The following is a 16,399-nucleotide window of genomic DNA, read 5'->3' on the forward strand; positions in this document are numbered from 1 at the left end:
GAGTTGAAGGTGTCACTAAGATTTGTAATTTTCAGAAAATTCGAGTCAATAATAGTGTTAGACAAAAAGTATTAGAGATTGCTTAAAATATATTGAAAATAATAAATCTTAGTGAGATGCGGGAGATCACTGAGATTTGTAATTTTCAATGAATTTCAACCATTAATAGCGATAGACAAAGTATTTGATAAATATTGTTTGAATTTTATTGAAAAAAACAAATCTCAGTGAGATGATGGAAACACCGAGATTTGTAATTTTTAACAAATTTCAGGCAATAAAGAGTGTTAGGCACAAAAATTATTTGAAATTTATTGAACATAATAAATCTTAGTGACTTGTGATAGTCACAGAGATTTTTTATTTTCAATAAGTTTCATCTGTTAATTGTGTTAGAGAAAAAATATTGGATATTGCTTGAAATTTATTGGAAATAATAAATCTTAGTGATATGTGGGAGATCACCGATATTTAGAATTTTCAATGAATTTCAGCTATTAATAGCGATAGAAAAAATATTTTTTATTACTTGAATTTTATTGAAAATATTAAATCTTAGTGAGATGCGGGTGTCACTAAGATTTGTGATTTTCAATAAATTTCAGGTAACAGTCTTCGGCACAAAATTTGTTTGAAATTTATTGGAAATAATAAATCTTAGTGAGATGCGGGAGATCATCGAGATTTGTAATTTTCAATGAATTTCAGCTATAAATAGTGATAGACATAATATTTGATATAGTTTGAATTTTATTAAAAATAATAAATCCTAGTGAGATACGGGAGTCACCAAGATTTGTGATTTTCAATAAATTTCAGGTAATAGTCTTAGGCACAAAATTTGTTTGAAATTTATTGAAAATAATAATGTTAGTGAGATGTGGTAGATCTCCAAGATTTGTAATTTTCAACGAATTTCAGCTATAAATAGCGATAGACAAAATATTTGATATTGTTTAAATTTTATTGAAATAACAATTCTCAGTGAGATGTGGGAATCACCGAGATTTGTAATTTTCAGCAAATTTCAGGTAATAAAGAGTGTTATACACAAAAATTATTTGAAATTTATTGAACATAATAAATCTTAGTGACCTGTGATAGTCACAAATATTTTTTATTTTGAATAAATTTCATCTGTTAATTGTGTTAAAGAAAAAATATTGGATATTGCTTGAAATTTATTGGAAATAATAAATCTTAGTGAGATGCGGGAGATCACTGAGATTTGTAATTTTCAATGAATTTTAGCTATTAATAGTGAAAGACAAAATATTTGATATTGCTTGAATTTTATTAAAAATAATAAATCTCAGTGAGATGCGGGAGTGACCTGTCGCAACCTGAAAATTTCCGATCTTGCGACTAATGGTTTAGACATCCTTTTAAAGTCTCATCAATTAAGGAATGCCCGGACACCAGACTAATCCTTAATTAATGGTTTTGAAAATACGTTCATGGAGTCGCCACCAATGTTTTACTCAAAACATTGGAAAAAGAAAAGGTTTTTAAAGGTCTAATAATGGTCTTGATAACCAAAATTGAGTTTGGGGGTCGGTTACGTATAGGGAAGGTATTAAGCACCCCTACAACGCCCTTAAACGGTACCCTATGACGAAGTTAACATTATAAACAATAATAATATAAATATTGAATCCCCTTTTATTGATAATATTTACATGCTTGAAATTTAAATTAAACAATTAACTTTAAAATATTTACATGATTGCTTTTATTATAATAATATTTATAAAAGATAAGAAATAAAAGAGAGAGAAGAAGATTGATTAAAATACCTCGTAGCAAGCTTTGTTAGATCTTCTAATATGGAAATTGTAGGTGCTTTGTGGCAACCTTTCACACTACACAAATGCCTCACAATACTCAAGAAATACAATAGGAGAGAGAGAGAGAGAAAAATAGAGAAATTTCGAGCTCTAGAGAGTGCTAAACGAAATTTTTGGGGTCCTCTAGAAATGAGCCCAAGCTGCCTATTTATAGCCTTCAGAAGGGGTCCAGAACGGCCCGTTCTGAAATCGGAACGGCCCGTTCTGGATCTAGCCGTTACGTGTTAATTTAGTGTATCGGAACGGCCCGTTCCAGAGGCGAGTTTAACACATAATTGCCATTCCGGAACGGCCCGTTCCAATTTACAAATTCAAGGCTTTTTTGTTATTTGGAACGGCCCATTCCAAAATGTAAATTTTATCCTTTTTAAAAGAGCTTGGAACGGCCCGTTATGGTACTGGAACGACCCGTTCTGGTATTGGAACGACCCGTTCTAGTATTGGATCTTTAGGTGCTTTCGCACATTGGAACAACCTTATTTAGCCTTTAGGCCTTCCGATGTCTTATCTTGTTGTTTGCCTGCTTCGGGAGCTCCTTCCCTTCATGACAGAGGTCCATTTTCTTGTTTGTGTGCCCCCCAGACGAAATTGGGTGTCTACAGCTGCCCCTCTTTACTTGTCCTTTGGAGTAGCTATGTGTTGCTTTTTCAAAGGCAAGTAAAGACGTAGACATTTCGTCCGGGTCTCCTCCTCGTCTCGTTGGTGTTGGCGCTTCTACGTTTTTTCTTTTGGATAGGTGTATTTGCTCGTGTCCTCACCTTTTAGAGCAGTTGAGTGTTGGTTGCATACTCTATTGGGTAACAAGGCTGACGAACTGTACACCTGATCTTCGATCTTCAAGTAGATGCTCCATTGTTTCTCTTGTGATAGTGCGTTCTTTTATTTGTAGCTTTGTTGAAGAGGGAGTATATTCTGAGCTCAGCCTCTCCAGGCTGGACTGATATTTAGGGCTTCAGCCGGCCCATGGTGAAGGTAGGTAACCCTCTTTGTTGTTGTAGTATTTTCGTAGCCTCTGCAGGCCGTAGTATTTTCGTAGCCTCTGCAGGCCGTAGTATTTTCGTAGCCTCTGCAGGCCGTAGTATTTTCATAGCCTCTACAGGCCGTAGTATTTTCTTAGCCTCTGCAGGCCGTAGTATTTTCGTAGCCTCTGTAGGCCGTAGTATTTTCGTAGTCTCTGCAGGCCGTAGTATTTTCGTAGCCTCTTCAGGCCATAGTATTTTCGTAGCCTCTCCAGGCCGTAGTATTTTCATAGCCTTTTCAGGCCGTAGTATTTTCATAGCCTCTCCAGGCCGTAACTGGTGCTGATGATGTGATTGCCCCTTGATGAGGATTGTTGATAAGTGGTGCCCTTGTGTTGGTGGGCAAAGGAGTAGATGGTTGACAGAGATTCTGGTGTTGCCCCTGCCATGTGAGTATTGTGATGCCTCTCCAGACGTCTCTTATGGTAAGTTTCTTTTTTTGAATTTCATTTTTATTTAGCTTCGGCTTTTTCATATTTGAAGCTTGCCTTTTTCTGCTATTTTCTTAAATGCTTCGGCTTTTTCAACATGTACGAAGCTTGCCTTTTTCTGCTATTTTCTTAAATGCTTCGGCTTTTTCAACATGTACGAAGCTTGCCTTTTTCTCATGTTGTTGCTTTTGCTCTTTATTGTCATCATTGGTGGAGGGCTCCATTCCCATGATGTTATTTGCTCAATCTTTATTGATGAGTATTATTTTGGAAGCCACTCCTAGCTTTGGTTAGGAATTCATTCCTAGTTTTGGCATTCTCTTGGATTATCCTTCATTTGGTGAAGAGCAGGGCGCGATGGCCTCTTCATGCTTATAGGCTTGCTTGTTTGGTCTTTGAGCTTTTACGAATGCTTTGTCCTGATGACTCCCTTTGACCATGGAAAGTATAATGCATGGATGCATGGATGCACATAAAAACGCAAGATAGGAATGATTTTTTTTATTATTTGTTCTTTTTTTATTTTGTGTAACGCCCTTCCATATGCCCATACCTCATATGCATGCGATGCAGTTTATGCTCATGTATTTGTTCCTAAACATGCAATTCAATTTTTTTTTTATGTCGGGAAATTAACCTGTACGCATTAAGGTTAATGTTAACGATTTCTTTCTATCCATGTCAGTCTTGATTACTGTCGGGATATGTTCTTTTGAGCCCAAGCTTCAGTGGCTCCTTGACTATCCAGTCGATGTGTGGTCAAGCGTCTCTAACCTCTATTTGAGGACATCTCAGCCTTCTCTCTGTGAGTATTCACTGTGCATTTTCCGTGTATCTTTTCAGTGCTATTTAAATGCCATAAGGGTCAAGAGAAAAGAAGGGAGGAATGTTATTATTATTATTATTATTATTTTTTCAAAAGGGTTACTAGAAGGGATTTTTTGAAAAGGGTTTTTTAGAAGAAGGGTTGGCCAAGGTAGGCCTTTGTGTTTAGGGTTATTAAACAAAATGTATTTGTTGCAAGGAAGTTATCATTGTGTTTTAGCCTTATTGGAAAGTGGAGTGATGACTTGGGGTCGCGCTCTGATTGAATGATTCTCCTGAGCTGTCTTTCGATTTTCAACTCAAGTTGCTGCTTTAACGTCTTAACTTTTGCCTAGGTCACTCGGGATGTGTTTCCTAGCAGACATTTTTCTTTTGATCTTTTTCTTTTGCCTAGATTACCCATTTTTACTTGGGGATTGCCTAGCAGATCTTGCCCTAACTTTTGCGCAGCCCCCTTAGTGGGTTTCCTGCCGGACCTTCATTTTTTTTTTGCAGCACTCATGAGGTATGGGATGACTTTATTTTATCAAACCCTAGTCATGTTTGAATTCCTGATTGTTCCTTTATTATCCTTTCCATGCTATTATCGAGTAACATCTTTGTCGCAAATACATTTTGTTTATTAAGGGTTGATGGATGAGGCCTAGAGTGAATATTTAAAGGGAGAAGAGAAACGAAAGAGTGTTATGGCATTTAAAATAGTACTTTTAATTTACACGTTCCCCTTTAGCAAAGCTCGAAGGCCCGGGCATGCCCCGAGTTCGTGATTCATACACAGAGAGATAGACAGAGGTTGCCCCCTAGAGAGTCATGAATGATTTGATAATTTCCAAAAGAAAACCTTTCCACTTGCTTGAACGTCAGTGTTTTGCATTTGGAGTGAAACCTTTGTGAATTCTTGCTTTCGAAGGGAATACTCGAGCCACCTTTCGATTCCAACTCAGATAGACATTTCTTATTTTTATATATCCCTACTTTTGCATAGGACGTATCCTGTCGGGATTTTGATTTTTTTTTCACCCTAATTTTTGCCTAGGACGCCCTTTACTGGTTTTCATCCTAACGAATTTTTTGTATGCAATGTCTTTATTCTTCAATTGGGTTTTGTCATGTAATTCCCTAAAAAGCAAGGATTCGTCCATTCTTGACCATTCCTCTTATCCCGAAAATTGTTGTTTCCGCATGAGAAAGTCTCGATGTTTAAATCGTCAATTTGGGCGTGTGATGCCCCCAATTACTGATAAGTGTTTCCCGATTTGATGTGTCAGGTTCGCATTTGATTACAGTAATTTCCATTATCCGGCTAACACGCACAAATTAGATTTCCCTTTTTATTCTTATTTATTATTTACAAGGAAGGCGTGTTATCTATATGAAAGGTAAAATAGGATGCAAAGACATGAGAAATTCGACGGATATCATTCTCATTGATTTTTGTTTAGAGAACATTCTTTGCATACTATTATATGTGCCTTCCATTTCTAATGAATGTATGCTAATGCACTATCCTAGGAGATGCATGATATTTATTTTTTACCTAAATTTTATCATGTTTTTTTTTACTAAGGGTTATGATGCATGATTTTTTTTTTATATTTTTTTGTTTTTTTTTAGATAGACTACCCTATATGATGCTTTAGAGTTAGGGTATATAGAAGGGAGTTAAATTTTTATAATATTTTTTTATTAATATCTATTTGTTTATAATTCTTTTCTATTTGAAATAAATAAACACAAACAAATGCAACACACATATGCTCAAACAAATGTACACCTGCGAACAGTCACATTTAAATCCTTGGTCTGTGGTCCCTGCAAGAAAAGTGCATTGTATAGGAAAGTTCTAATCTCACTGGTCTTAAGGCCCCCAAGGTGCCCCCATTATAGGGACCCAGTATCTCTGTCGCCGTCACCTGGCAAACTCTAAGGTCTGTCGTAGTATTTCGGGCTAGAGTAACCGGTTATCACCTTGAGTGTGATTTCCGACAAGGCTCGCAGGCTCCAAGGCCAAAATTGGGTCGGTCGTACGTCAACCACTCCCTATGTTTATTACCCTCATGCCCCCCGGGTGTAGGGGGAACTGTTGTGTGCAAAGGTTTGTGTACAATTTTTACCTCAAAAAGTGTAGAATTTAAATAAGCAAATAGATATTAAAGCCAAACAAATAAAACAAACAAAGTAAAGGGGAAAAATATTTAAATTATTATTTTTATTTTATTAACTTCATCAATTAAATGGGCCTGACCCTCTTAAAACGTCCCCAGTGGAGTCGCCATCTGTCGCAACCCAAAAATTTCCGATCTTGCGACTAATGGTTTAGACATCCTTTTAAAGTCTCATCAATTAAGGAAAGCCCGGACACCAGACTAATCCTTAATTAATGGTTTTGAAAATAGGTTCATGTAGTCGCCACCAATGTTTTACTCAAAACATTGGAAAAAGAAAAGGTTTTTAAAGGTCCAATAATGGTCTTGATAACCAAAATTAAGTTCGGGGGTCGGTTACGTATAGGGAAGGTATTAAGCACTCCTACAACGCCCTTAATCGGTACCCTATGACGAAGTTAACATTATAAACAATAATAATATAAATATTGAATCCCCTTTTATTGATAATATTTACATGCTTGAAATTTAAATTAAACAATTAACTTTAAAATATTTACATGATTGCTTTTATTATAATAATATTTATAAAAAATAAGAAATAAAAGAGAGAGAAGAAGATTGATTAAAATACCTCGTAGCAAGCTTTGTTAGATCTTATAATATGGAAATTGTAGGTGCTTTGTGGCAACCTTTCACACTACACAAATGCCTCACAATACTCAAGAAATACAATAGGAGAGAGAGAGAGAAAAATAGAGAAATTTCGAGCTCTAGAGAGTGCTGGACGAAATTTTTGGGGTCCTCTAGAAATGAGCCCAAGCTGCCTATTTATAGCCTTCAGAAGGGGTCTAGAACGGCCCGTTCCGAAATCGGAACGGCCCGTTCTGGATCTAGTCGTTACGTGTTAATTAGTGTATCGGAATGGGCCGTTCTAAAATCGGAATGGCCCGTTCCAAAGGCGAGTTTAACACATAATTGCCATTCCGGAACGGCCCGTTCCAATTTACAAATTCAAGCCTTTTTTGTTATTTGGAACGGCCCGTTCCAAAATGTAAATTTTAGCCATTTTAAAAGAGCCTGGAACGGCCCGTTCTGGTATTGGAACGACCCGTTTCAGTATTGGATCTTTAGGTGCTTTCATCACATTGGAACGACCCGTTCTGATATTGGAACGGCCCGTTCCGAGGTTCGGAACGGCCCGTTCCGGGCTACTAAAACAACTTTATTTGGCCTTTAGGCCTTCTGATGTCCTATCTTGTTGTTTGCGTGCTTCGGGAGCTCCTTCCCTTCATGACAGAGGTCCATTTTCTTGTTTGTGTGCCCCCCGGACGAAATTGGGTGTCTACATGACCAAGATTTGTGATTTTCAATAAATTTTAGGCAACAGTCTTGGGCACAAAATTTGTTTGAAATTTATTGAAAATAATAAATCTTTGTGAGATGCGGGAGATCACCGAGATTTGTGAGTTTCAATAAATTTTAGGTAATAGTGTTAGGCACAAAATTTGTTTGAAATTTATTGAACATAATAAATCTGAGTGAGATGCAGGAGTCACCTAGATTTGTGATTTTCAACAAATTTCAGGGAATAGTGTTAGGCACAAATTTTTTTTGAAATTTATTGAACATAATAAATCTTAGTGAGTTGTGGGAGTCATTGAAATTTTTTATTTTCAATAAACTTCATCTATTAATAAAGTTAGAGAACAAATATTTGATATTGGTTCAAATTTAATAGAAATAATAAATCTTCGAGAGATGCGGGAGATCAATGTGATTTGTAAATTTTGAATGAATTTCAGCTATTAATAGCGATAGACAAAATATTTGATATTGTTTGAATTTTATTTAAAATAATAAATCTTAGTGAGATGTTGAAGTCTCTAAGATTTGTAATTTTCAATGAATTTTAGTCAGCAATGAATAAGGTGTTTGTACTATCCGTACTGCCATGCCGAGCTCGAGCTCGATATCACAGCGTGGAATAACCTCGGGCACGGCCTAAGCGAGATCCGTAATCTAATCAGATCATAACTGATCTCGGAGATCTCGCTCTAGATGAGATCTGCAATCTAATCAGATCATAACTGATCTCGGAGATCTCGCTCAAGATGAGATCCGCAATCTAATCAGATCATAATTGAGCTCGGGGATCTCGCTCCAGACGAAATCTACTATCTAATCAGATCATAACAGATCTCAAGCCCAGAGCCCAAAGCAAACCTAATTCACTCCAAGGTACGTGCATTACATATACGAGACTATTACTCATACAAACCCTAACTTTAGCATCGAAGTCTCTTTTGCAGGTACCACCCCCATCTTGGAACACTAGCGTACCCGTGAAGGAGGCTCACCGATCTTACCTGGCAAATCACCTCTACGACAGATTTCCGGTAAGAACAGTGTTAAACAAAATATTTGATATTGGTTGAATTTTATTGAAAATAGTAAATCTCTTGCGGGAGTGACCAAGATTTGTGATTTTTAATAAATTTTAGGCAACATTCTTGGGCACAAAATTTGTTTCAAATTTATTGAAAATAATAAATCTTAGTGAGATGTGGGAGATCACCGAGATTTATGATTTTCAACAAATATCAGGTAATAGTGTTAGGCACAAAATTTTTCTGAAATTTATTGAACATAATAAATCTCAGTGAGATGCGAGAGTCACCTAGATTTGTGATTTTCAACAAATTTCAGGTAATAGTGTTAGACACAAAATTTGTTTGAAATTTATTCAACATAATAAATTTTAGTAAGTTGTGGGAGTAATTGAAATTTTTTATTTTCAATAAACTTCATCTATTAATAAAGTTAGAGAACAAATATTTGATATTGCTTCAAATTTATTGCAGATAATAAATCTTAGTGAGATGCGTGAGATCATTGAGATTTGAAAATTTTAATGAATTTCAGCTATTAATAGCGATAGACAAAATATTTGATATTGCTTGAATTTTATTTAAAATAATAAATGTTAGTGACATGTTGAAGTCATTGAGATTTGTAATTTTCAATGAATTTTAGTCAACAATGAATAAAGTGTTAGACAAAATATTTGATATTGCTTGAATTTTATTGAAAATAATAAATCTTAGTGAGTTGAAGGAGTCACCAAGATTTGTAATTTTTAGAAAATTTGAGCCAATAATAGTATTGGACAAAAAGTATTAGAGATTGCTTAAAATTTATTGAAAATAATAAATCTTAGTGAGATGCGGGAGATCATCGAGATTTGTAATTTTCAATGAATTTAAGTCATAAATAGCGATAGACAAAGTATTTGATAAATATTGTTTGAATTTTATTGAAAATAACAAATCTCAGTGAGATGATGGAAACACCGAGAATTGTAATTTTCAACAAATTGCAGGCAATAAAGAGTGTTAGGCACAAAAATTGTTTGAAATATATTGAACATAATAAATCTTAGTGACTTGTGATAGTCACATAGATTTTTTATTTTCAATAAATTTAATATGTTAATTGTGTTAGAGAAAAAATATTGGATATTGCTTCAAATTTATTGGAAATAATAAATCTTAGTGATATGCGGGAGATCACCGAGATTTGTAATTTTCAATGAATTCTAGCTATTAATAGGAAAAACAAAATATTTGATATTGCTTGAATTTTATTGAAAATAATAAATCTCAGTGAGATGCGAGAGTCACCAAGATTTGTGATTTTCAATAAATTTCAGGTAACAGTCTTAGGCACAAAATTTGTTTGTAATTTATTGAAAATAATAAATTTTAGTAAGATGCTGGAGATCACCGAGATTTGAGATATTCAACTAATTTCAGATAATAGTGTTAGGCACAAAATTTGTTTGAAATTTGTTGAAGGTAATAAATTTCAGTGAGATGCGAGAGTCATTTAGATTTGTGATTTTCAACAAATTTCAGGTAATAGTGTTAGGGACAAAATTTATTTGAAATTTATTGAACATAATAAATCTTAGTAAGTTGTGGGAGTCATTAAAATTTTTTTATTTTCAATAAATTTCATCTATTAATAAAGTTAGAGAACAAATATTTGATATTACTTCAAATTTATTGGAAATAATAAATCTTAGTGAGATGCGGGAGATCACTGAGATTTGTAAATTTCAATGAATTTCAGCTATTAATAGCAATAGACAAAATATTTGATATTGACTGAATTTTATTTAAAATAATAAATCTTAGTGAGATGCTAAAGTCACTAAAATTTGTAATTTTCAATGAATTTTAGTCAGCAATGAATAAAGTGTTAGACAAAATATTTGATATTGCTTGAATTTTACTGAAAATAATAAATCTTAGTGAGTTGAAGGAGACACCGAGATTTGTAATTTTAAGAAAATTTGAGCCAATAATATTTTTAGACAAAAAGTATTAGAGATTACTTAAAATTTATTAAAAATAATAAATCTTAGTGAGATGCGGAAGATCACCGAGATTTATAATTTTCAATGAATTTCAGCCATAAATAACGATAGGCAAAGTATTTGATATTGTTTGAATTTTATTGAAAATAACAAATCTCAGTGAGATGATGGAATCACTGAGATTTGTAATTTTCAACAAATTTCAGGCAATAAAGAGTGTTAGGCACGAAAATTGTTTGAAATATATTGAACATAATAAATCTTAATGACTTGTGATAGTCACAGAGATTTTTTATTTTCAATAAATTTCATATGTTAATTGTGTTAGAGAAAAAAATATTGGATATTGCTTGAAATTTATTGGAAATAATAAATCTTAGTGAGATGCGGAAGATCACCGAGATTTGTAATTTTCAATGAATTTCAGCTATTATTATTGAAAGACAAAATATTTGATATAACTTGAATTTTATTTAAAATAATAAATCTCAGTGAGATGCAGTAGTCACCAAGATTTGTTATTTTCAATAAATTTCAGGTAATAGTCTTAGGCACAAAACTTGTTTCAAATTTATTGAAAATAATAAATCTTAGTGAGATGCGGGAAATCACCGAGATTTGTAATTTTAAACGAATTTCACCTATAAATAGCGATAGACAAAATATTTGATATTGTTAGAATTTTATTGAAAATAACAAATCACTGTGAGACGCGCGAATCACCGAGATTTGTAATTTTCAACAAATTTCAGGCAATAAAGATTGCTAGGCACAAAAATTATTTGAAATTTATTGAACATAATAAATCTTAGTGACTTGTGATAGTCACAGAGATTTTTTATTTTCAATAAGTTTCATCTGTTAACTGTGTTAGAGAAAAAATATTGGATATTGCTTGAAATTTATTGGAAATAACAAATCTTAGTGAGATGCGGGAGATCACCGAGATTTGGAATTTTCAATGAATTTTAGCTTTTAATAGAAATAGAAAAAATATTTGATATTTGCTTGAATTTTGTTGAAAATAATAAATCTCAGTGAGATGCGGGAATCTCCAGGATTTGTGATTTTCAATAAATTTCAGGTAACAGTCTTCGACACAAAATTTGTTTGAAATTTATTAAAAATAATAAATCTTAGTGAGATGCGGGAGATCATCGAGATTTGTAATTTTCAATGAATTTCAACTATAAATAACGATAGACAAAATATTTGATATTGTTTAAATTTTATTGAAAATAATAAATCTTAGTGAGATGCGGGAGTCACCAACATTTGTGACTTTTAATAAATTTCAGGTAATAGTCTTAGGCACAAAATTTGTTTGAAATTTATTAAAAATAATAAATCTTAGCAAGATGCGGGAGATCACCGAGATTTGTAATTTTCAACAAATTTCAGCTATAAATAGCGATAGACAAAATATTTGATATTGTTTGAATTTTATTGAAAATAACAAATCTTAGTGAGATGCGGGAATCATCGAGATTTGTAATTTTCAACAAGTTTCAGGCAATAAAGAGTGTTAGGCACAAAAGTTGTTTAAAATTTATTGAACATAATAAATCTTAGTGACTTGTATAGTCACATTGTTAGGCCTACTTGAAGACCACGTGAGTCGAAATTTACATACATGAAACTACTCGAAAAGAATATAAAGATAACACCTACCATTAACAGGGAAGAAACTTTACGCATTCATGCTCGAGATCGAAAAGAATTGGTTTCGAGTAATAAGTAGAATAATGACGTTCTTGGAGAAATTGAGAGGTTATCGAAGATTTCTTATGGTTGCACCGAGGTAGTCATTAAAGTGCGGATCAAGGAAATAAAACACGTGGGAAGAACGGTTAGAGGAAGTTACTTTCTAAGCCACGTATTTTACGTAGTGGATAGCGGTTACGTGCCCACGACACATGCATACGAAAGATAATTGCTCTCGAGAGTCTTTATAAATAGGAGAAGCATAGCCTTTCACAGGGGTCGAAAAAACTCATACTAGAACTGAACTCTCAAGCACTCTCCGCCTGCGCATATGGCTTTCGTGCAAGGAATTGTTTTTGGGTATGACTACTTCTCGGCCATTTTTCTTTTCTCTTTTTAGGATTAGGATTAGTGTAGCTTTTCTTTCTTAATCACGTAGCGTAGTTGTATAATTTTACTTCAGTCTGATCAACATGCTTCACTATTTTAATTGTATTTGATCATTATGCGAATTGAATGATGATTTGCATTGCCAATGTATGTTTTAATCACACTGTTCGTTTAAGTGTTTACATGCATGCAAATTGTTGGTTGATTATAATTCATGAAGATTTGGAAACCAACTTTTGGTGAGTTTTTGTTGTCCACTTCCACTCTTAATAACGCAAATGCTTTGAAATACCTAAAATACCTAAATTGAAACACTTTGGTGCTAGTTCGAGTAAAAAGGACTCATAAACGAATTCCACCATAAACAAATTGGCACGCCCGGTGGGACGTGTTTAAATTACAAACATAATTGGACTAGTTTTAGGTATGCATGTTGTATGAGACTTAGGAGTGGAAGAACCATGTCTACGTCTAATAGTAGGAGAGAAACAAATAATGATAATCAAGTAGATGTAGAACAAGGAAATCCCAACCCTGATAATGTGACTAATGTTACAAGGGGGGCAACGTCTTCCCCTGTTGTGCTCGAAAATGTGGCTAGACAAACTAATGTGTCACAAGAACTAGCAAATATCACTAGGGAATATCCTTGGGGTATGCCACAAAATTGGCGAAATACCCAACCCGTACATGTCGAGATGCCAATACCTTATTTAGGGCCAAATTCACAAATGCACGTGTCTCCGCAAGGATATAATCCTGGACCAAATGGTTTGGGTTTTGTTATGCAAGACCCCTACCAACATGTAGGGACAAGTCATGAAGGTTCCCTGATTCGACATGGTAGTTATGTACCCACTGGTATTAGTAATCAAGCCATGATGGCTCTTCGACAACAGATGGACCATAGTAATCATGACATGGTCAATTTGTTGTCAACTCAAATACATAACATAATGACTCCTTTGTATGAATTGATAAATAAAATAGGAGACAAATTAGGAGATGTTCCACCTTCGAGAGCTATGAGTGCGAATTTGAATGATATGGAAAATCTCGGGGGAAATGTAGTGTTTCCACAAAATGTAGGTCGACCTTATAGGAACCCTGAGGACAACCTAGATCAAATTGTAGAATGGGTACTAAACAGGCATGGTTTCGAGGTAGGTCGAAATGAACACCCTTATTTTGTGTCAGCCTTTCCAGATCATATAACTCAAGTAGAATTGCCTAGGGGGGCAAAGGTCCCAAAATTTTTGAAATTCGCGGGAGAATTAAATGAGTCTACGGTCGAACATATAGCTAGGTATCTAGTCGAATGTGGGGATTTAGCGAACAATGAGTATTTAAAAATGAAGTATTTTTTCGAGTTCGCTGACTAAGCACGCTTTTACATGGTTCACAACCTTAACTCCTAATTCGATAAACACTTGGGTTCAATTGGAAGGTAGTTTTCATGAACATTTTTCAGAGGAGAAACTAAAGTCAGTATAGTCGATCTAATGAACGTTAAGAAACAAAGCCATGAAACGTTATATGACTATTTAAATAGGTTCAGGCAATTAAAATCTCGATGTTATACGAGTATACCTGAACATGAATTAGTTAAGATTGCAGCAACACGGTTAAATTTCTCAATACGTAAAAAATTGGTAAATGAACAGTTGAGAGATATGGCTCAGTTAGCAGAAAAAGTAAGAAGGATCAAACAGATTAAGTTAGAAAATGAAAGATTAAGAAAGTTTGATAGGTTTGTTCGAAAAGAAAAGGTAGCCTATTTAGAGAATGCAGAGGTAGGTGATGATGCTAATTGTGAGATCTCGAGTGAGGATTTTGAGGTTAACATAGCAGAGTTACGTCCTGGTCTTACTTATCAATGTCAAATCTTAAAACCAGGAGATAATACGGAAGGGAGTTTTTTGACTAACAAATATAGTTTTGACGTGACTAAGGCAGATAAAATATTCGATATTTTATTAAAAGATAAGCAAATCGCACTCCCAGAAAATCATAAAATTCTGCCATTCGAGCAAAGAAAGGGAAAATTTTTTTGTAAATACCTTAATATGTATGGTCATTGGACTAATAACTGTGTGCATTTTAGGGATATGATCGAGAAAGCGATCACTGATGGTCGCCTTACTTTCGAGGAAAAGGACATGAAAGTGGACACTGATCCATTTGCCGCTCACACTGGATATGTGGAACCAGTCTCGATGGGAATTAATATGGTTGAAGTTAATATCGAGGATGATGAAAATATTGAGCCTATTTCTGATGAAAAACTCGAAGAGTTGATGGATGACTTTGCTAAGGAAGAAGAACCTATCTATCCAAAAGAGGGAGATAGTTTGGTTAAGTTTCTGTCAAAGAAAAAGGAGGCTGATAGGGAGGTTATGCTGTGTCCCCGGTGCAGTGTTGTATTCGACAAAGCTGCTGCTAAGGCTTTCGAGGAGTCAGAAATCATGAAGAGCTACAAAGATGAGAAACTTCGAGAGAAGCCTAAGCCTAACATTGGATCGAGTGCTAGGTTAACCATGAGGCAGGTACATATGCCTCAATATAATGCTCCTATGGGTAAGATGGAAATGTATAATTCATCGAAATTTGGCAATACCTTTGTGTCGAATGCAAATGTTCCAGTGGAAAAATGGAATGCCCCACCAAGACCAATGGTTGGCGGAATGAGTCGAGGAAAGCAAGAGATGAATTATGTTGGGCATCCAGTCTAAGGAATTCCCGGAAAGTTCTCGAATGTATCTGCAGGTCTTGGCAGATTCTTGACTGGAAGTTATGGGTGTGGTTTTTGATAGCCCTTTAATAACCTAACCAAAACTCAGTTGAGGAGGCAACAAAGAATGAGGAAGGCTACCTTTGAAGGTTTCAGAGGGAACCGTTTTTCGATTCCTGTACCCCAAAAGGGTGAATCATCTCGAAAATTCATCGAAGATGATGAGGATCTGATAACTGACTGTTTCAAGAGCGGTTTCGATGATTCCCTGAAAGATATCTGTGGGATAGTATCAATTTTGCCTTCCGAATATGCTGGAGCTATGGAATCTGTTAACGAGCAGGAGGATATCCATCGAGAGGATTTTTTCGATGATCCTAACTATGAGTCCAAGATTGTGTGGGTTAATCAAATTTCGAGGGTTATTCCCAAATTTAATTCAGCTGTATTTGATTCCCCCACTGAAGAAATAAAGGGTCACCTTAAACCTTTGTCGTTAACCTTGATGATCGAAGGGCACGAGGTGAATAAGGTTTTGGTTGACGGAGGTGCAGCTGTCAATATACTTCCAAGGACTATGTTGAAGAGGTTTGGGAAGTCCACGGCCGACTTGAAGCCCCATAACATACTGATCTCAGATTATGCAGGAAAGTCATCACACCCTGAAGGCATGATTTTGCTTGATGTTTAGATCGGAAGCGTGAAAAGAACTACTATGTTCATAGTAACCCCATCAAAGGCAAATTTTAATGTCTTGTTAGGACGTGAATGGATTCATGGGGTAGGAGTTGTCCCTTCAACTGTTCACCAAAAGATTTTCTTTTGGAATGATGATGAAGGTTTGGAAGTGCTCGATGTGGATCAAAATGAATATGAGGTAGGTATGTACTTCGCAGATCAACAGTTAACTGCATTTGCGAAGACCAAGCCTTTCGATGCCCATAATGCTGGAGTTATGGATGAAGA

Source organism: Cajanus cajan, chromosome 4 (assembly GCF_000230855.2).
Source record: "Cajanus cajan strain Asha chromosome 4, NIPB_CcT2T_4, whole genome shotgun sequence".
Classification (NCBI taxonomy): Eukaryota; Viridiplantae; Streptophyta; class Magnoliopsida; order Fabales; family Fabaceae; genus Cajanus; species Cajanus cajan.